The sequence below is a fragment of the Peromyscus leucopus genome, chromosome 5 (assembly GCF_004664715.2).
Source record: "Peromyscus leucopus breed LL Stock chromosome 5, UCI_PerLeu_2.1, whole genome shotgun sequence".
NCBI classification, from domain to species: domain Eukaryota; kingdom Metazoa; phylum Chordata; class Mammalia; order Rodentia; family Cricetidae; genus Peromyscus; species Peromyscus leucopus.
Window position 1 is genome coordinate 94,014,279 of NC_051067.1, and position 23,414 is coordinate 94,037,692.

General features: G+C 36.4%; 1 pseudogene; it reads right to left on the reverse strand.

Moving 5' to 3' along the window:
- Positions 1–23,118, reverse strand: part of LOC114709920 — a 41,832-nt pseudogene extending 18,714 nt beyond the window's left edge.
- Positions 23,119–23,414: the final 296 nt, after the last annotated feature.

Genomic DNA, 23,414 nt, shown 5'->3' on the forward strand with positions numbered 1-23,414 from the left:
CTCTATATATATATATATATATATATATATATATATATATACCTTCTTGATTTCAGAGTCTCCATTGAGAAATCATATGTGATTCTGATGGGTCTGCCTTTATAAGTCACTTGGCCATTTTCCTTTGCTGCTCTTTATATTCTTTCTTTATTCTGTATGTTTAGTGGTTTGGTTATTATGTGGCAAGGGGACTTTTGTGGGATCTATTCTATTTTAGTGTTCTGTTAGCTTCTATTTTCATAGGCATTTCCTTTTTTAGGTTGGGAACGTTTTCTGGAGTCAGACGCGCTACCATTGCACGACGAGGTCACGAAAGTTTTCTTCTATGATTTTGTTGAATATTTTTTGGGCCTTTCATTTGGTATTCTTCTCCTTCTTCTATTCCTATTATTCTTAGGTTTGGCCTTTTAAGGGTCCCCCAGATTTCCTGGATGTTTTGTGTTATGACTTATTTCACTTTAGTGTTTTCTTTTACTGAAGAATCTATTTCCTCTATCATATCCTCCATGCCAGAAATTCTTTCTTCTATCTCTTGTATTCTGTTGGTTATGCTTGCATCTATAGTTCCTGTTCATATACTCAGATTTTCCATTTTCTACATTCCCTTGATTTTTGTCTTCTTCATTGCTTCTGTTTCAATTTTCAGGTTTTGAACTGTTTCCTTTACCTGTTTGATTTCTTTTTCTTGGTTTCCTTGTTTTCTCTAATGGATTTATTGATTTCTTCCAATTTTTTTGTTTGTCTTTTCCTCAATTTCTTTAAGGGCATTTTTTTCATTTCCTCTTTAAAGACTTCTATCATCTTCATAAAGTTATTTTTAAGGTTGCTTTCTTTTGCATCTTCTATGTTGTGATGTTCAGGTCTTGCTGTTGAAAAACTACTAGGTTCTAGTGATGCCATATTGCTCTTTGTGTTGTATGTATTTTTGCATTGGTGTCTACCCATCTCTTCCTCCGGTCAATGCAAGAGGTTTCTGTGTCTGAGGAAAGTATTCTTACTCCAATCTGTGCTTACTGTGTCTGTGTCTCAGGGGACTATTCCTGGTCCAATCAGCATTCTTGGTCCATTCAAAGCTCTTGGTCCGATTGGAGCTGGTGAATTCTGTGTCTCACAGAGCTGCTGAGGTCACGTGGGGGGGGGGATGGATCTGGTTGGGGGAGGTAGTGGGTCTTATAGATTGCAGCATTCAATGGAGGGTGTTGGTGGGGAGCTCTGCCCACAGGAATCTTCCCTTCTGACCTGCAACTGGGACAGCAATGTGTGGGGGTGAGGGGCATGGGTTGTGCCTAGGTGCTAGAGCTATTTTATTCTTTCTTTAAAGACTTTATTGTTTTAAAACTATTTTTCTATGACTGTCCCTACTCTTTCTCTTTTCTCTCACAAGCCTATGTACATTTTTAAACACACTGTAACCAGTTTAGAGGTTTGCTTTTGTTTTGTTTTTTTTCGATCTGAATCTGTCTTTACTGTATATCTGTATCCTTTTCTGTCTGCATGAGCAAAGTCTTAAGCCGCCACACAGCTTAGCTCATGGTGTACTGGTGGGGCTCACACTGGCAACTCAAGCCTGCAGGAAGTGGCTAGAAGACATGTCTTGGTACTGCAGGTGGCATGAGAGACATGAAACTAGGAAGCCAAAGCCACATTTGGCTTTGTTTTTCAAACTTTTTTAAAACAGCTTTCTTAGGCCTTATGTGCTTGTAAGTGCCCTTTGTTGGGCACCATTTGTAGGTGAGGCTTTTTGTTGAAACTGCTGGGTCCCAAATAACCGCACAGAGAGTTATTATTATTTATTAGTGCTCAGCTGATAGCTTAGACTTGTAATTAACTAGCTCTTTCAACTTAAATTACCCCCATATTTCTTATCTATTCTCTATCACTTGGTAGTACCTTTTTCAGCACAGCATATTCATGTCTTGCTTTCTTTATGTCTGGCTTGCAACTCTGCCCTCCTTCTTCCCAGTGTTCTCCCAGCATGGCTCTCCTGCCTAACCTCTTTCTGCCTAGCTATTGACCAGTTGGCTCTTTACTAAACCGATGAAAGCAAAACTTTCACGGTGTACAAAAGGATTATTTCACTTCAGGGTATGGAGTAGGATCTTTCAGAAGTGATTAATTCATTGAGGGTACCACTCTTCAGAAAGAAACAGTACTTTCTTGGGAGTGTTTTATATATCCTGGGATGAAATTAGTACTTGTAAGTATTATTATAAACATGCACATCATCTCCCCTGAAAGAGCTTTCAGATACACATCAGCCTAAAATCACACTTACCATGTGACACTGAGGCCTTTACCAGATATGGTTTCTTCAGTTTGGGTGTTCCAGCTTTCAGTTGAAAGCCCAAACAAACCTTCTTGCTTTGCAGATTATCCAGTGTCAGTTACTTTGTCACTGCAACACAAAACAGACTAAAGAACCACTGGGCATTAGCATAGGGGCATTTTTTTTTTGAAGTAAAGAAACTATTTTTATTCTGATTTGGGTAATAGTTACATGACTCAATACCTTGTTAAAATTCAGAGAACTACACTGGGAAGAATACTTTTCATAACAAACTCATTAATTTGTACTATTAATACATGGTAATAAAAAACAAAAAAGTGTTTTATTGTATTTTAAACTTGAGCAATGATTTTTCAAACATATAGCTCATTGGGGAAAAATTAAATTAAAATATAAAAGGAACTTTGAGTTGAAATTTTGTTATTCTAAACCAGCATACAAGAAGTCATCCATCAAGCAAATTCATTTTTAATTACTTTAATTCTCAGTCTACAAAGTGAATATAATATGCAACTCAACTCTCTTTATAGCAAAGGCCTTAAATATTTTTCATCTATGTTTTCATTTTCATCTTAAAAACTATTAAGAAGTCCATAAAATTTTTGCTTATAGGTTATCCTTTTCAGTACTTAAAATAGTAGAAATTAACATTGAGTTATCATACATACATCAGGCATTTTGACAATAAGAAGCTATTTTATATTAGCAGAATATCATTTGAAATACAAATAATACTCTAAATAGTGAGAAATGTAGAATTATCTTAAACATGTTCAAGTCTCTTGAATGTCAAGATTAATTGTTGACAGCTGCCCACTTGTTCTGTTCTCTGAACTGCCTGAAACCAGAACACAATCCCTTGAGAACTACTGCTTCAGGGATATGAGGGCACAATGAAAAACTAAGATGCATGACATTGCATCTATGAGCAAATATGTATATACTAAGCACAAACGTGTTTGGAAATAGTGTGTGCTAAACATCCATAAACAGCTGGAAGCCGTCCCCTTCTGTATGCATGAAGGCACAGAGGAAGGGCGATTGCTTTGGCCACCACACCTGCTTCTCTTGACTCCAAATCCCACACTCTCATTATATCCTTGTGCTTTATAAATGTCTTACTAGGCACATTATGATCTTCACTCTTCTGGATTATATTACATACAAGGTATATTAAACATTTCCCAAAACATACAGCATTCCTTTTGAAAAATGTTTTCATTTAGTTTGTTTTTCTCCATTTTCTTCTTAATTTTTCCTGAATAAAGTCTTCCAAAATATTGTCTGAATTTTTCTGAATAACAACAGCTGTTCATTCCCAGGTTGGCTGTGACCCTAAAGCAGCAATGGCACCAAGCCAGTGTTCTCTCCTTGACAGCATCAAGAAAATGAACATTTTTCTGGATCCTGTTCCCTGCCAGATCCTTTTCATATCTTAACCCACAGGAGATAATGGAAAGGGTGATGTTAAATGAAAATAACATACCTTCTGAACTTTCTGTTTTGGACTTGTGCAAAGGCCATTAATAAAGAATCTAGATGTGAGTATATTTTCTTTTTTTATTAAGAAAAAAATTTTCATTCATTTTACATACCAGTCAAAGATCCCCTCCTTCCCTCCTCCCTCCCCCACCCTCACCCCCCACATCCCCCCACAAGAAAGCAAGGTCTCCCATGGGGAGGCACATCCAGTAGAGGCAAGTCCAAGCCCTTCCCCCTGCCTCAAGGCTGCAGGAGGTGTTCCATTATGGATAGTGGGCTCCAAAAAGCCCCCTCATGCACTAGACATGGATTCTGATTCTACCGCCAGGTGACCCCCAAAGCAGATAAAGCTTCACAATTGTCTCACCATGCAGAGGGCCTAGTCCAGTCCCATGCAGGCTCTACAGCTGTTGATCCAACTTTCATGAGTTCCCACTAGTTTGGTTTGGTCGTCTCTGCAGGTTTTCCCATCATGATCTTTATGCACTTGCTCATAGAATCCCTCTTCTCTCTCTTATTGGACTCTGGAGCTCTGCCTGGTGTTTGGCCATGGATCTCTGCATCTGCTTCCATCAGTCACTGGAGAAAAGCTCTGTGATGACAGTTAGGGTATTCACAAATCTGATTACTGGGGCAAGCCAGTTCAGTTCAGTCACCCTCTCCACTATTTCTAGTAGTCCAAGCTGGAGTCATCCTTGGGGATTCCTGGCAACTTCCCTAGCACTGGGTTTCTCTCTATCCCCATGATCTCTCCCTCCATCATGGTATCTCTTATTGCTTTCCCACTTCATCCCTGTTCCAACTCGACCATCCCATTCCCTTATGTTCTCATCCCCCATCTCCTACCCTTCATTGCCCACCCCTCACCTCCAGTTCACTCATGGAAATCTCATCTATTTCCCCTTCCCAGTGTGATCCATGCATCCCTCTTTGAATCTTCCTTGTTAGCTAGCTTCTCTGGAGTTATGGGTTGTTGTCTGGTTATCCTTTGCTTTACTTCTAGTATCCACTTATGAGTGAATACATACCATGTTTGTCCTTCTGCATCTGAGTTACTTTACTCAGAATGATATTTTTTAGTTCCATTAATTTGCCTGCAAATTTCATAATGTCGTTTTTTCTATGCTGAGTAGTACTCCATTGTGTATATGTACCACATTTTCTTAATCCATTCTTCAGTTGAGGGGCATCTAGGTTGTTTCCAGGTTCTGGCTGTTATGAATAATACTGCTATGAACATAGTGGAGCATGTGTCTCTGTGGTATGACTGAGCATTTCTTGGGTATATGCCCAAGAGTGGTATAGCTGGGTCTTGAGGAAGATTGATTCCCAATTTTCTAAGAAGCCACCACACTGATTTCCAAAGTGGCTATACAAATTTGCACTCTCACCAACAGTGGAGTAGTGTTCCCCTTGCTCCACATCATCTCCAACATAAGCTGTTGGCAGTGCTTTTGATCTTAACCATTCTGACAGGTGTAAGATGGTATCTCAGAGTTGTTTTGATTTGCATCTCCCTGATGACTAAGGACAGTGAGCAATTCCTTAAATGTCTTTCGGCCATTTGAAATTCTCCCTTTGAGAATTCTCTGTTTAGCTCTATAGCCCATTTTTTAATTGAATTTTTCATTATTTTGATGTCTAGTTTCTTAAGTTATTTACATCATAAGGACTTTGAAATACTTGTAGGTTACTACTGTATCATCCATCCTTTAAGCAGAAATACATTGATATGAGACTTGATTCAAAGTATTGTAGATACTCCCATGGAAATAAATGGAAGTTAACTTCACAAATATCCCATTTTTCTGTTGAGCTTTTGATACACACTGAACCATCACCTCAACATGGTTTCATTCAGCTTGTGAGTCTGTGAGTCAGTCACATGTTCTCTGTTTAACAGCTGGTTCATCTGGGTCCAGGTCTGCAGTGAGCTGACACTGTTCATGTGTGAACTGCCCATGTGTTGACTAGTCAGAATTCTGAATCACAATTGGCAACTTGCTATTGAGGCTGAAAAGGGGAAGTTTCACACTATCATTTCTTTCACATTTACAGACCAGAGCAAGTCTAAGACCAGCCCAAGTCCAGAGGATAGGGGTGTGGAGTCTATCTCTGGTGGGAGAAATTCTGTAATGTGGTGAGGGTATTTCAACAAGGAGACTTGAAGTCAGGCTTTTCTAATACTATACCACACCTATTTTATAGCAAGATCTAGGGAGCTATTCTGAGTCCATTTCCAAAGTGTTCATAGAGATGCAGAAGTAGAAATAAGGGAGTATTATATGAGTGAAAGTATCAAAGTATTCAGAAAGACACCTATATTGAAGGCGACAGGGAGAGATGGAAAAAGCTGAGTGTGGAGAACAAAGTACTGTGACCTCTATTGTGTGGCTTGCTGGGATTTAACTAGGGGTAAAGGAGAGTCAAACTGAGAGAAAGAAAATTTGGGCAGAATTCCCCAAAAAGTTCTAAGAGTAAAAATTATTACTCTATAGTCTTGCAGACAAAGCAATGTACTGTTCCATTCCCTAAGCATTTGGGAAAGGCCTATAACACACACACACACACACACACACACACACACACACACACACACACTGTAAGGTTGGATCTTCCTTTTGATATTTGTCTACTGATATTTCTAATTTTCAATGTCTTATATCCTCCTTTCTGTATTTTTCAGTCATTGGCCTGATCCTAATTGGATCATGTCTGGTGTATTACAACAGCATCCCAATGGGCATAGTTTGGTTGTTGTTTCTCTCCCCTACACAATTCTAAGAAGAAAATAGTGAAAGTACCAACTTGGAATTACATGGCCTTAAAATTTTACTGTTTTAGTTAGACTATCATTATAAGTCAATGACCATTCATTAAGTTCAGGTCATATGCTAGGGGCTGCATGTAAATTACTTATGTTATTTAAAATATCATCCTTCTAACTGCATAGATTCTCTTTAACTGTTTAAAAACATGAAACTTTATCTAGTAATTTTTAGGACTCTGTAGCTGACTAAGCAGATGTTTTCTCCCTTTTTAAAGGCACACATGGGAGTGTCAGAGCCTTGTAACGAAGCTAGTCAACTGTCTAAAAGCCTAAGATTAAAAAGAAAGAAAAAGTTGAGAAACATCATCAGGCATGGTCCAGTAGAGGCCTCTGGCAAGCAAGTTCCAAAAGACAGGAAACAAGGGTTTTTTGTCAATCCAGGATGCTTGTTCTCTTTCATCTAGAATCCATACTTTAGTAGAGACACAAACTAGTAAAAGATTATCTAAGCCCACCATGACCAAAGAGAGGAAGTTTGTTCCTAAGAAATACTTCTCAGCCTGATGTGGTGGTAAACACCTATAATACCAGCATTTGGAATGTGGGGCCAATAAAATTGTGAGTTTAAGGCCAGCCTGGCTACATCATGAGACTTATATTAAAATAAAACCAACTAGGTCTAGAAAGACATCTTGGTTGTTAAAGCCACCTACTGCCAAGGCTGACCACTTGAGTTTAATCCCCAGATACCACATGGTGGAAGGAGATAAGGACAGGTTGTCCTCTCACTCCCATGTACACAGCATCACACACACACAAACACACACACACACACTCTAAATAATTTTTTTTCCAAGACAGGGTTTCTCTGTGTATTTTTGGTTCCTGTCCTGGATCTCGCTCTGTAGATCAGGCTGGCCTTGAACTCACAGAGATCTGCCTGGCTCTGCCTCCCAAGTGCTGGGATTTAAATATATTTAATTTTTAAAAAGCCAAACCAACAAATAAACAACAAAACCCACCACTTCTCTCCTAAGATACACTGGGGGAAAATGAGTCTTGAATGCCTTCAGAAAAAAATGGGATATCATTTCTGTTGAAATGTAGAAGTTTCTAAACATTAAATAAACAGATACAGTCTGCTTGCTCTGCATGCTTTCATACATTCATATAAATGTTGTACTGTGATATTTATTTTAAAACAAATAAAAGATACAGTAAATGTTCCTTACAATTTTGTGGTTTTCTTTGTTGCTTTTTTTTTTAAGCTGCTGATTCAAATAATGAAATCATGGGATGGGGATTTATAGGCAAAATTGTTTCTCTAGCATACATGATGCCCTGGGTTCAATCCCTAGCACTAAAAAACAAATCCAGATAATGAGAGTTTAATCTTCCTTCACTCAACAAACTATAGTTTCTAGAAATACAGACTATTCTCCATGGACAATGCGTTTTTTTTTTTTTTCTACTGACTTTCTTCTTTCTACAAAATATTTCTTCAACTTTTACCTACTTCAGGGAACTTTCTTGAGAAGTTTAGGCTACAAAAATGCTTTAATTTTATATTATATTTTTAACAATATCTACTTCTGTAGATTTTAGATTTCATATGATAGTAGCTTTTTTCTGTGTCCATTTTTATCTTAATAAAAGAACTACCATGATTCCAAGAAGGGGAGAAATTCCCCAGGTTCACAACTAGTGGAGGAACCATTATTACTGCCAATCAAGGAATTTCCTTCTCAGTCAGCAGCTTCCATCTCTTTAGTGTCCCTGGATGTTACTATGTCCTCCCTGTGTTCTATTTAAATGAATTTTATTGGTACAGACTTTCCACTGTTCTTTATTAAAGTGCCCTATGCCTGTTCTTTATTTAAGTGCTCCAGTCCCCAGATTCATATGCTGAAGTCACAACCCACAATATGTAACTGTGTTTGGAAATTAGGTGTTTTAAAGAGATGAGTGCATTAAAATGAAGGTGTTAAAATGGAGGGAGACATAAACAGAAGACTAATATTCTGATAGATAGAGACACCAGAAACACACACACACACACACACACACACACACACACACACACACACACACACGAGATGAGTCAAGGAGACAATGATCTGGAGAAAGCATACCTGCTAGCACCTTGATTTTGGGATTCTGACTTCTAGATGTCACACTCTGTTGTTGTTTCAGTGGCTGTTTGTAAAAGTCCATTAAGGCCCTAGAAAGTTATGTGTACCTCCATTCTGGAGGCGGCGTGCTTGTTACTCTTCCAGTGAGCCTATTCTCATTTCCTGGTAGGTTCTGTTTCAATATAAAAGTTTCAATATTCTAGGGGAATCTTCAGTAATCAGAAATGAAGCACATATGAGCCTCAGCCATATCATTCTTTCTTCGAGATTTATCCACATAGTGATCTCTGCACTAAAACAAGTCACTTTTCCAGGTAAGGAAATGGTAAGAAAAGAGGAAATTTGATCAAGCAAGTGTTATTGTACATCACACCTCTGTCACTTAAGGCTCTCAGGCCACCCAAGATACACTTTAAGGAGTCCTTGCAATATTTGAATATTTATCCAAAGCTGGAGGCGTTGAGTCAGAGTGCCATGGGTCCTGTGTGGCTACAACATGTGCTACAAAAATAGCATTTCTGCCATCTGGCCTGGGTTTTTCTTTTTCATCCTAAAATGACACTATTCCACCAAGGGGTTAGCTTCCCAGTCTAGAAACAAAAAGAAGTTACATAGCAAAATGCTAAACCATGCATGATGCTTAAGTCTGTTTAGCTTCCTTGTTGTCTGCCAGTCTTTACTAAATTTTGACCATTTTTGAAGCACAGTGTACACTTTTTCTTCCAGCCTGTAGAACACAGGGTCATTCCCCTAAGAAGAATGAGTTTTTTTTAAATACAGGGAATGGATGAGACATGGTGTAATGGTTCTTAGTCTATCAAAGTGCTGGCAACAAGTTTAGAAGGGAAATAACTCAAAGCCATGTACTCCTGCCACACAGGAGTCAACTGATGTGCCAAACAGTTGACAGAATGGTGATGAATGATCTATTTGAATATTTAGAAAACATTTTTTAAAATCCTTTTTTCTGATAGCTGTCCAGCACACAGACAAAGCACAACCTGATGGATTTGAGTCACAGTTTAGACAAATGACATCTTGTGGCTTATCACACATACCCATAGTGGTAGTTAGAGGGAAAGCAAATTGTTTACAGGAACCTGTGGTTGACCTGGGTGCCCTTCTGGTCCATTGAGAGCCCCAGTGAGGTTCAGGGCAGGGCAGGAAAACTATAAAGAAGCAGAGTCAGCTGTGCCCACTTCTGTTGCCGTCATCACTGGGGTTCACGTCCGCTGTGGAAACTCAGCAAAATAAACTCTGAGTCACCACAGCCCACCACTCTTCCCTGCAACCCATCTCATTTCCAGCCCAGGCTTCAACAAAGAACTATTCAGGTGACAACTTGTAAACAGAATAGGAACCAAGACCAGAATGGACTTCAGAATTAAATCTCGGATCTTTCCCAAACACCAAAACTGTCTCTAAAGGGTAGGAGGAGGATTTGGGGTTACAGTGAGAAGTGTCTTTGCACTTAAGACATTTTTAATCAAAAATTCTTCTTGCAAATGCCCCTAAATATGTCCTTGCCTCTGCTAGGTCACGGTCAAATCCAAGAATGAGTAAACTTTGGTCAGCTGAATCCACTTTTCTTCTCTGATCTGCCTGTGGAAGGTGACAGATAAGAGCACCCAGCAATACTCAAGACCTGAAATCTAACTAACATCTTTTCTGCTCTGTGGACCTCATTAATATGGAGAAGACCACAGTCAGAGGGAGGATTATGTTCTGAACGGGAGAGAAACATGGAGCTGCCCTCTCTGTCTTAAAGCTTCAGGTGCATATAAATAATTCAAAATGTGCATTATTAACTTGTTCATAAAGTTAACTTTTGCTAGAAATTCAGTACTCCACTATATATGGAAAAATAAAAAACCCTTTTCTCAAAGATAGTTGGAAAACAGAGTTCAATAGTTGGATTCATTCTCAAAAAAGAATCATTAAATCTTTGAGGTATTTGTATTATACTACTAATAATATGGGATTTACTACATTTTATTCCTTCTTAGAGATTTTAGATTATGATTTAAACATTACTTAATATATACATGAACCAAAGCCTTACAGTGCACCATTGATTGATATGGATAATTTTATTTAACAATTAACCATCCTTAATAATAAAGAAGTAAAAGAAATTAGTAAACATGACCCATTAGAGATGGCTATAAATGAAGACGTGTACTCTCTCCTCCCTACATGTCCCTTCCTCTGAACAGCAACGTAATCAGGCAGTAGAGAGTAAATTGTCACCCTTCATTCAGCAGTTTGTTGTGTACATTTTTGAAAACAAGCTGTAAAGACCTCATTATTTTTAGCCACCACATACTACTTTGCAATATTGATTGTAGCAAAATTTATTCACAATCCCTAATGATGAAAATTTAATATTTTTCAAATTTCTGTCTTTGAAAGAAAATTTGCACATTTTTATATTCAGGCATATATACACTGAATTGTAGCACATATTCATAAGAATGATACATTGATATTTGAACATTCAGGTATGTTGCAGTTTTTATCCAGATGTTTATGTTAAATTAATGTATACCCTAAACAGTGAAAGTGAGAATCCCAGCACTACTCATAGTAGTTAATGTCATTTTTACTCTTTCCAAAGGGAGGTAAAAAAATTACAACTCTTGGTTATTTAATTTTTGTTTAGTGAAACTAAACATGTTTTATTTGGAGTAGGTGTTTATAAGTTGTGTGTCTTTGTTCATTTTAATGTATAAAGTATCCTTTTACTGAAGGCTATCATTACCATAAAAGGACAGAAACTCTGTCATTTACCACAGCATAGAGGACATTAAGGTAGCAAAGCACAGAAGGATAAATATATGTAATTTCACCTATATGTGAAGTACGAAACTGTTGAACTCATAGAAGAAAAGTGCATATTAGTTGGTCTCAGAGTGGGCAACAGAAGTGGGGAGATACTAAAGGAGAAATAAGTTCAAAAGGTCCACTGTACAACTTGGTGATTCCAGTTGGTAACAATGCATTGTGAATTTGATAATTGCTAAGAAAGATTTTAATATCATGAAAGAATACATTCCCATCCAAGTTTAGAAAGTGGTTTATCCTTTTTTTATGACTTGGGTGTTTAGGGAAAGATGTTTCCTAGGTCAAAATTTTCATTATATCAGTGAGTTTCACCCAAAGGCATTTGTGGTTGCATTTTTTTTTTTTTTTTTTTTTGGTTTCTCGAGACAGGGTTTCTCTATGTAGTTTTGATGCCTGTCCTGGATCTCACTCTGTAGACCTGGTTGGCCTCAAACTCACAGAGATCCACTTGTCTCTGCCTCCCAAGTTCTGGGATTAAAGGCCTGCATTTAAAAAAAAAACATTTAAACCTTTACCTGGAATCCATTATAGTTATAAGTATCCTAATTTTATGTTAAATGACTATCAGTGGTTGAATAATCATCATTTCCACAGTGGTTTGACATGCTGTCTTTATCTTATAGTAAATGACAACAAATATTTTGACATCTTTATTAATTATTTTCCATCATTGGATTATTTCTCCTTTTACTTCTTAATTTTTTTTAATTTTTATCTATTCTTCTTTCACACAATACATCCCAACCACAGTTTCCTCTCCCTCAACTCCTCTCCTGTCTCCCTCTCCCCTTGGTCCTCTCCTCCTTTGTTTCTTTTCAGTAAAGAGCAGATCTCCAAGGGCTATCAACTTGACATGGCATAACAAGATGCAATAAGACCAGGCACAAACCCTCATGTCAAGGCTGGACAAGACAAGGCAACCCAGTAGGAGGAAAAGGGTCCCAACAGCAGGCAAAAGAGTCAGAGACACCCTGACTCCCACTTGTTGGTGTCTCAACAAGAATACGAAGCTAAACAACCATAACATATTTGCAGAGGACCTAGCTCAGCCCCAGTTCAGTCTCTGTGAGCCCCTGGGAGCCCTGGTTAATTAATTTTGTTGGCTGTATTTTAGCGGTTATATATGTATGAGTGTTTGCCTGCATGTATATGTGTACCACATGATTGCAGTGCACATGGATCCATTAGAGAGTAATGGATCCCTAGAACTTGAATTACTATTGTGAGCTTCCATGTTCATGCGTGGTCTATGAGCTGGGTCCTCTGAAAGAGGAGTCAGTACTCTTAACCACTGAGCCATCTCTCCAGCCCCTATCTATCCCTCTTCTGGGTTATTGTTTTAATTATTGTAGATCCATAGAAAAGATTTAAAATCTGAAGTGGATATTTTCTTCTGATTATTCTTTCTTTTAAGTATTTTTCTCAACCTAGCCACAGATATTTACAGACCTAAATAACATTTAGAAACTCTTTTAAGAAATATGTTTTGATTCATATTGTGGTTTCACGTATTGTAGGAATATTTAAGAATGTATACAATGACAATATTAGGATTTTGGATATAACTCTGGCTGATTTCCCCACTCAAACATTTGTTCTCATGTCTCACATTGTTCTGTTAATTACTTTTCTCCTTGCTTTGCCCAAACACATAGAAGCATCTTAAGAGGTGAAGGACTTATTTAGGCTCAGAGTTTTAGGATATAGTTCGCCATGGGGGTAGGGGCTGTTCACTGGCTGTGGCATCAAGAACACCAGGTTGCTTGTTTACATGTCCATATATTGTAAGCAGATATAAGGTAATACTGCTAGATATAGAAGAGCTACTGGCAACTAATGACTAATAAAAGTGGGAGAATCAGTCTTTCCCAGAGATGAGCTCCCTAATTGGCTATCCAATACCCAGTGGACAGCCTTAATTAGATATACAATATAATATAATATAATATAATATAATATAATATGATATGATATGATATGATATGATATAATTAATATAATATAATTAATATAACATAACAGAACGAACATAACATAATATAATATAATATAATATAATATAATATAATATAATATAATATAATATAATATAATATAATATAATATATATTAACAGCAATAAATAGACTCAGTAGATTGTATTTAAGTGATTATAAAACAATAATAATTTTAAAAAGAGGAATGGATATGAGGATGAGGGAGGACAAGGGATGTGGAAGGAGTAATGAGGATAAGAAGGAGGGGAAATTATGCAAATACAGTACACATATCTAAAAACTTGAAAAATATCGTTAAAACAATCAAAAGAATGTGACTGCCACTTGGCTTACTTTCTTCTTTCCTCTTTTTATTCCATCTCTACTCACGTTCTCTGGATCTGTGCTACCCACGTTGAGACAGACAGGGCTTCCTCTTTGTTAATTCTCTCCAGAAACTCTGACAGCATACCAAAGGTTCCCTCACTGACCCAATCCAATCAACAATGGAGATTAAACATTATAATCATTTCCTTGAAAGAGGCGTTTTATGTTTATTAATCAAAACTTATGTGATGTTTTCAACTTTTTTCACAAAAATGATTTTAATTCAATAATCTTTAGTAATTGATTGTTAACTCAGATATCAGTGAACACTGATACCCAGCTACGTTTGAAAAAGACAACTCTGCTCTGTTGTGTTTTCCCCTTCCAGATAGGTAGCCATAACGCCATCTGCATTTGACCCACTTGAGTGTAAACCTCGAGAGTCTAGCCAAGTCACCCTCTTGCCACTGCGTCATAAGAAGCATGGCTGGCCCTTAGAAGGTGCTTAGTATATGCCATGGGACAAATAAGGTACTGACATCTCCCATGTTGTACCAATGCCCCCCACATTTCATTAGTCTTGAACATTTCCAATAGCAGTTGGGAACCAATGTTGCATTTCTTGGATTCAGTGTCTCCCTCTTCACCATAAATCTTTTAATTGAAATACAGAATTTTTCATGTAAATGAAACGTCTATCTCTTCTTATTTTTAAAGATGTTTTCTTTTTGAATCAGCAATGGGTAATTAAATTTTCAAATGTCACATCAACATATGTTGAAGACATCATTTGTTTTTTCCTCCTTTGACTTATTAATATGCTAGATATTATTAATGCATTTTAAAATATTGAATCAGTTTCTGGATCCTGGATGGAATCCCACTTGGCCATAGTGAATTATTCTTCCAGTGTACTGCTGACTTCTATGTTCTAATGCTTTATTTAGGAATGTTCATCTATATTTCTAAGTGAGATTAGTCTTCAGTTACTTTTTTGGATCAGAATTATTGTCCTCAGACAAAGGGATTGGAAGTTCCCTTTCCTGTGTTGCAGAACATTGCAAGGTAGGAGTCCTTTTCTTTCCCCATTTGTACCAAATTTCAATTGTATAACATACTTTTCCTCTCTAGACACCAAATGTTTATTTTATAAGTCCTGTTGATATAAACATAAGGCGCATATTATTAAAGATTATGATCAAACGATCATGTGTTTTCTATACTTAAAACATTTAAAGAAATATCCCCTAATAACTGTTTATCATTTAACTTTTACTATATATGTTGTAATTTCTTTGAAAGTTTGTCCATTACTATTAGAGAGAGCAGTGTAAGGTAAAATCAGAAGGGAGTTTAAGGGCTGATACAAAGTTGCCCAAAATGCTGACATTGTGCCACTTTGTTGGTGAACTTGGTGTTACTCAAAACAGTACAGATGCAGAAACTTGATTTAACTGGTAATAATTAATGTAATTAAAGTCAGCTACTGATACATAATTTGAAATTTATTTTTTATTAACTTACATTTATGCAAATTAAAAACCTTGGTGGAGATGAAGTTAGAAGGAGTAAAGGCAGGTTTGCAACACAGCAAAGCCTTTACTAGAGACCAGGGTAACTTTACTTAGTCTTTGACTGGAGACAAATGCCACACCCTTAACAAAGCAATAATAACTCCTGGTGTTACATTATTCCAGAAAACTGAACTTCTGATAAATACAACAGAATTTTGTTGCTGTAATATAATATAAGGGTAGCTTTTTTAAAAAAATTGAGATCTGGATAACTTCTGCCAAAAATGCCTCTATAGATTTATATGGAACATTAATTAATTAATTATAAATTGAGAAAAGTATAGTCCTTCAAAAGCATCATTTATGCTTTGAACTAATTCTAGTCTTTGTATTTTATTCTGATATGGTGTTACAAATGAGGTTAAGAAAATTACATACATACATATATACACACACATTTACATAATGCTTTAAAATTATTACAGGGGTTGGGGATTCAGCTCAGTGGTAGAGCAGTTGCCTAGCAAGAGCAAGGCCCTGGGTTCGGTCCTCAGCTCTGGAAAAAAAAAGATAAAATTATTACAAGAAAATGCATTTGTTTAATTTGCCCTTACTTAGTGGTATTTATTTATTTAGATTGTGCCTAGCTATATTTATTCCTCAAATTGACTTTGAACTTATGATCCTCCTGCCTCAGTCTCTTGAGTGCTAGTCTTTCAGATGCATGCACCCGGGTTCATCTAAATTGTATTATTTTTATTTTTGACAAGAGTCACTTTGGATTTATTCTACATTTAGAGAATGCAAGAGGGATTTAAAGAAAACTTGGAGGGATACTGAGGAGTACAGGGGAGGGCATAATAGATGCTCCTGCCTTAAACAGGGCAGTTTATGAACCTCTTCTGGTAATCAAAAAAAAAAAAAAAAAATCAAGCTCAGATAGATACTTGCCATTTTCAGCCCTGTCCTTAACTTCTTAGGGTAAGAGGAAGATTAGAGATTGAGTTTATCAACAGTGGGTTGGTGACCATATCCATGGCTGGAAGTTGCTATATCCCAATATAACAAGGATAGATATTGCCCTCAGACACTTTTGGTCCTGAGCTTAAGTGCCTATTGATCTAACTGGATGCCTGCTGTAAAATTCTCCTTGAGTTCTGCTTGCTGATACCAAGTAAATTACCAAGCCTGAAGAGGAGATAATGGGAACCTCTATTTACAATTAATGAATCTGAATCAGTGGGCAACCTGAGACTCACAACTGATCTCTAAAGTTAAGGGAAAGTCTTATGGATCTCGTCCTTTGAACTGTATCTTCTAAATAAACTCCCCCTAATTAATATCAGAGTTTCATTGTATTATTGGTAACTAATGTGTGTTCGACAGTTGAAGAAATACCACATATGTAATGACAGGTGGTAAAATACTTTTTAGGTACTCATTTATTATTTCCTTGAAGAACACAAAATGGGATATAACTTAAGAGGAACTAAGTTACATGAGATAATTCTATAGCACCCCCTGTACTGAAAGTCTATGATAGAGCATTGGATACAGTCCAAAGTAGAGTTTAGTTAAGTATGTATAAGGTCAGGTTTTGGTCTCCAACAGAGAGAGATGGGATCAGAGATATAGATCTGACAGAGACAAGCATAGACACACACACACACACACACACACACACACACACGAAGACAGAGAGAGAATGAGAGATTAAGAATAGTCTATAGCCCAAAATCAAACAATAACTGTAAGAATACCAAAATAAGCTTTTCCTATACCTAGTATCTTGTACCAAATAGCAATCTTTTTTTTCCTCTTTCATATATATATATTGGGTTCTGTTCCCGAAACACAGAGTATTTTATTTAACTTATCAATTTCAGGATCAGAGATCAAGCATATTTGGGTATGTATATTGAAATGGATCACACTTGTAGACTATAAGATTCCAAACCATTATTTGGGGAAAGGTACTCAGAAGGCAAACCAACATGAACTTCAAATAAGTGTGTCACTGATTTGCATTGCAAGTATGGTGTGGGTTTCATTTAAGCAATGATGTTATATCTTGAGAGCCTGAATATCTTTCTGAAATGAATAATCATCAATAAACGTGGAGAATTTTATCTTGCAGAAGGGTCTTTGGAGATTGTTTTATGCTTCCATTAGTGTGCACAAGTATTATTATGTTATGTATAATATATAGTATATAGTATATATACCATATATATGGTATAGAAGTACATGAGAATCACATCTTTGCTCCTTCTTAATGCAAAAAAAAAATCATTTGGATTCAAATATTTTTCTCTGGTAGTTTATGCTAGAGGATCCATCCTTGGTTCCTCAATCTTCCTAGAAAATAGTTTGTGAGTTTTCATCTGTAATAACATAAATGTAAAACATTTTCCTTTAGTAGAATTTCTGAGGCATAATTTTATATTAAAAAGAAATACTTTAAGCTTAGTATTTTTAATTTTCAATGAACTTTTAAATATAATGCAAACATGCCATGTGAATCTCTTAAGTGTAACATATAATTTTTTGGACATGCAAAAATTTTAAATTAAATCTGTTTCAGCTCTACTTATTCAATGTGTTGATAAAAGCTTTTTATATGGCAAGAATATTATGTATTTAGAAATAGAATTCTAAATAAGATTTTAAATTAGCTAGACTGCTTCTACTTGTGCAATTAGCCAACAGCATACAAAACAACATAAGCATTGTTCAAAGAAAATGAATATATCTAAGAAGGAAACATATGTGATTTCATGATGGTTTTACATTGGAAGATAAATGAGTTAATTGATTTCTTAATAAATTAGAAGCCATCTTTCCAGTCACTATTACCTTCCTCCTCCTCTATTCTATATTGCCAATATACACGTAAATGCGGTGACAGAGATCTGCAAACATGCAAGCAGGTGTTGATGTTAAAATTAGAGCAGGAAAAAAATTGTACAGGCCATCGCACACCACAGCACATCAGCATAAAACACAAGGACATACAAGTCTGTTTGAATGTGTGCATTCGAGGAGGAGGAGTCATGGGAAATCAACTTGTGATTGTATTTTTCATATCTACATAAATTAATCATGATGAGCATTCATATATGTAAGTGGACACACAATGACTTCAGGTGAAAAGGAAAATAGACTAGTGTACTAATTAGTGTCTTCAAAGACGTGTGTGTGTGTGTGTGTGTGTGTGTGTGTGTGTGTGTAAGAAAGAGAACAAAAGGCAAAAATAGAAGCAATGTTTTAAAAGTAATTATTTCTCACTAGCAATTTCTACTGCCCTACTCTATACAGACAAGTGGATTACTTTCTGAAATTTTTAATTTACCAAATTCAAGGCAAACCATAGGCTATTGGGTATTTGCCTAAATGCTTTTAGAGGGCAGTAGGACTCGAAATATATGAAAGAACATGCTTGCTCTTGGAATTCTTCCTCAAATTGGGTTACCCGGTCCAGCCTCGATATGAGGGCTTTTCCCTTGTCTTATTGTATCTTGTTTTGTCATGTTTGGGTGTTGTCTCTTGAAGCCTGCTCCTTTCTGAAGGGAAACAGGGAAGGAGTGGATCTGGAGTAGAGGGGAGGTTGGTGGGAAGAGCTGAGAGGTATGGAGAGGGGAAACTGTGGCCAGGACGCATTGTATGGGAGAAGAACCTATTTTTAATAAAGTACAGACTAAGCATTATAATATGGAACTCAGGAAGGTTTCAATTACTTAAAATAAAATATAAATATAAACATCAAACTGAAATGTAATATTTTCTGTAGATTTTATATTATTTATTCTAATTTATGTGTATGAGTATTTACTCTAAATATCTTTAGATAAGGTGAATCTTATTTTAAAAAGCCTTGTGTAAGTACTGGAGAAATTCTACATGCTTCTACTAATTTTCATGAAGAAAATTAACAGTACTTAAACACAGAAAAAGCATGCCATTTGTTTTTTTTCCCATTCTGAGCATTTAATCCAAAATTAGGAAAAAAATACACAAGTATTTGGTTGGTTCAGTGTTCATAAAAGATAGTGTTTTATTTTTAACATACAGTTCTTCCACTGATACCAGACCTGGCAGCTTTTCAGAAATTCATAGGAAATTCAGCGAATGTGAATCAGGTTTTCGTGCAGACCTCCATTAAACTCAGACTGACTCCAGAATCAGTGTGATATTAGCAAAAGGACTCTGCTGTCTGTGACCGCAGGCACGCTGCTCAGTTAGGCTGCTGGGATCTTTGCCTTATGCAAAATATAGTAAAATGAAAAGAAAGAAAGAACCGACATCTTTCCAGTGGACACCCATTTCATTAAGTTCAGGAACACCAACTCCCTCATTCATTATAGTCACCAAATATGAAAGTGTTAGAACTTTGTCAATCATGTGGCTTTTGTTTCTGATGTTGCCCATGTTACTGTTCTAGAACTTTCTCAGAATTATTTGCTTTCTGATGAAATGAATACAGCACAGCAAAAACCTGAAAACTTATCCCAGCAACCATACTTGTTTCCTCTCCTCAAATTTCATTAATAACCCCATAACATGATACTTACTCGTATTTTCAAAAGTGTCATTTCCCACTAGATGATCTGTAGTCAAGGTCCTGGCCTCTCAATTGCATGATAAGAATTGTCTTTAGATGAAACAAGCCATATGTCTCCTGGTGTGGGAGACTAAAGGACACAAGCAACTCAGAGGGAAGGGAGGAGCAGGGGCAGAGGCACCACTGAGCTGCATCCCAAGAGGATGTCATAACAGATTTTGGAAAAGATGATCCAAGTCACAGGGAAATATTTAGCTAGTGGAAGGAGAATATATTTTCCAGCCATGAAGCTGCTTACATTTACTTCTATGGAGTGAAAAGTTTATAGGGGGGATTCTTTGCCTTTCCTGTGAAGAAAATTCCCTGAGGATGCCTCTTCAACCCTTATTTTAAAATACACTGAATCTTGGGATGATAATGATTTTCATTGCTTTTATAGGAATCTATCATTTTTTTTCAAGTTTTGAGTATGTAAATTATTTATTTGCCCCAACTAAGTAGAGCAATATCTACAGATATTATTAAACAGGTATTTCTGTATTTTGGAGTTAATGATATATAACAATATATAACATTTTCCTTGTATGTCATTACATTGAACATGCAATTATGAAGAAAGATAACATTGGTGACTTGAAAATGACTTTTAAACCCTGAGCACAAACATGTCTATAGTAGTGATCCTCATTAGGTACCTTCCATTAGAGTTGGTAATATGTAGTGTTTCTTATAATTCCCAATGGAAGGTCTTCACTTCTTGAGTCAATTAACACTAATCAAGTGTCTTTTCCATATAAAACACAACACTAGGTGATGGTGAAACAGGAGCAATCAAGAAAAGTTTCTATAAAATATAATGTCATACAACTATCTTTTTAATGAGCTAAAAAAAAACCTATTATAAACAGGTATTTATTAAGTTCCTATATGTCCCAGAAACTGGACCTAGTTGCTGAAAATTTAAGAGTAGATAATAAAGACATCATTTCTGACCTCCCATAATATTGTACAGTAAGAAGTTGAATAATAACAACAGCATGAAACATGATCAATTCTGAAGGGGAGTAAAGGGGAGAAATGGTAAATTCATTTTCTGGTCTGGGACATCCATCTGCTTCTGCCTTTAAACATTAGTAATCTGAACACAAAGATCACTGACTTAAGGAAAGGCAGTGTGTATCATAATAAGCACATACACTCTCTTCCTCTTACAAAGGGACATGAAGACATTTATCAGAGAAACTCTGTCGTAAAGATTGTTGTAGACAGAGTTGTAGCCAAGGCTTGTATCCAGAGCACAGTGGGTGGCGATCCCATATAGGATCATGGAACTGAATGTGGTGGTTTGTGAAATATTTAACAACAGTAAAATTTTCTGAATATCCAATGAACAAAAATTAATTCAAAACACATAATATATCTGAGGTGTGTCTGGAAGTTCTTTCCCGTGTTGCATTACATGACTTCACTGCAGCCTCTATTTTGGTATACAGTTTTGTGCCCTGCATGCTGTCACACCTCCAGTCAACAAATTCTGCTTGAGAGGCCTCAGTTCAGACTTGATAGTGTTATACGTTGTAAATTATAGTGTTCTAATGAAGACACAAGGTTTTCTGTTCTTACAGAAGCTTGATGGTTTAATTATGAAAAACAAAGACTTTTAATATTTCCTTACATCATTCCTCAAAATATGTTAAGTTGGTATAGATTTGGATTGGGTTAGAATGTTTCATTTTAAAAATTGTTATTTGGGTTGATGACTTTAATTTAATAATCATTCAGTGAATTTTGGTTTATGTATACAAGAGAATTTCCAAAATTTTCTGAAATCATCCTAAATATACTTGAGCCATTTTTTACTATGTATTCATATGAAGAGGCATTCTTAGCATTAATGATTATAAAAATCAAAGCACTAAGCAACTGTAAAAATTTTATATCTTCCTTATTTTGCAGTATCAACCATTTAGTCAAGATTTAACTCTTTCTGTAAAAATAAGCACATCTTAGCTGGGCAGTGGTGGCACTCGCCTTTAATCCCAGCACTCGGGAGGATCTTTGTGAGTTCAAGGCCAGCCTGGGTTACCAAGTGAGTTCCAGGAAAGGCGCAAAGCTACACAGAGAAACCCTGTCTCAAAAAACCAAAAAAAAAAAAAAAAAAAAAAAAAAAAAGCACATCTACCTCATTGTTTTACCCTTTAAAATGGGGTGAATTTTTATATACATCAAAAATTGTTTCAAAAAAACCTTATGAATTTTTATCAGTAAACATTTGATTTGTATACTTATGTTGTATATCCATGTGCTCAGGATTGTTTAAGAGGTAGGAAGAGAGCTGGAGTGGAAAAAAGTTTAAAATCCCTAACCTAGATGACTCAAATGTTCCCCTAGTGCACTGCGGGGTACTGGAAGCTTACTGACAAGTGAATTTCACAAACCTGCTCAGAGATGAACTAGTATGGAGACCATCAACAGCTTAGAGATTGCAGGGATCAGTTATCTAACCTGCACACTGACAAGCATAGTGATACACAGGAAAAAAAGAAAGAGAAAGCCCAACTACAGGAAAAATAAACCTCTTAGACCCAACCAGAGTCATTAAGTAAAAACAAAAACACATTTATGGTAGTATGCCCGAGATCAGTGCCCACTTCAAATATTATAAATGAAGCAGGGTAAGAAGTGCTTCTGGTCATAATTTGATCATGTTCACCAATTTTCACTTGAAACATAGATGAATGGTGATAGATGATAGTCAACCACTGAAAATGTCTGTCAACTGTAGTCTTGAAGCCAAATATAGCTGCTGAGAAATGTTGGAAACACCAACATGGCTTTTGGAAACATGTGACTATTGAGCAGGCAAGTATAATTTTTAGCTCTGTGATGGAAAGGGTTCTGAAGTGATCTTCAGTCACCTGGCATGGGCTGCAGGATCCATTCCTGACTCTATCTGAGGGCTAAGAATAATTGCCTTCTGCCATGCTACCACCTTTACATAATTTACACTGAGAGGTTTAGTATTTACTACTTCACTTTAGATTCTGGAGACAGCACATATGTTCCACAATTTTCACCAACCCATTTATCAAGGCACTTAGAACTGGGGGAAAGGGGTCTTGAAGCAGACACAGACTGCAGCACCATCAACTCTGCTATCTGGCCAAAAGGCACGGAAGACTCCATATTATTCAGAAGAGGACTTGTGGTGCAGAAGGTTGTCATTTGCTAGCAAACCATCTAATTAAAATTGTAAATTTTTCTAGATTTTGGGAGTAAGGTAATGTCTTTTTTTTTTTTGTTATGTTTGAGAAGTAATCTTCACATGCCCAAGATGCCTCAGTAGAGTCGTTATCTAACTGAAGTTCTCTATAATGAACCAGTTGTCATCTGACCTATCAGACCATAATATTGATGGACATAGCAGCAACTTGTCAGACAATAGAAATGGCACATTTGAGATGGTTTTTAATCTGATCGTTAGACAAATATAAGTCATGTGAACAGGTGCCTTTTAGTAA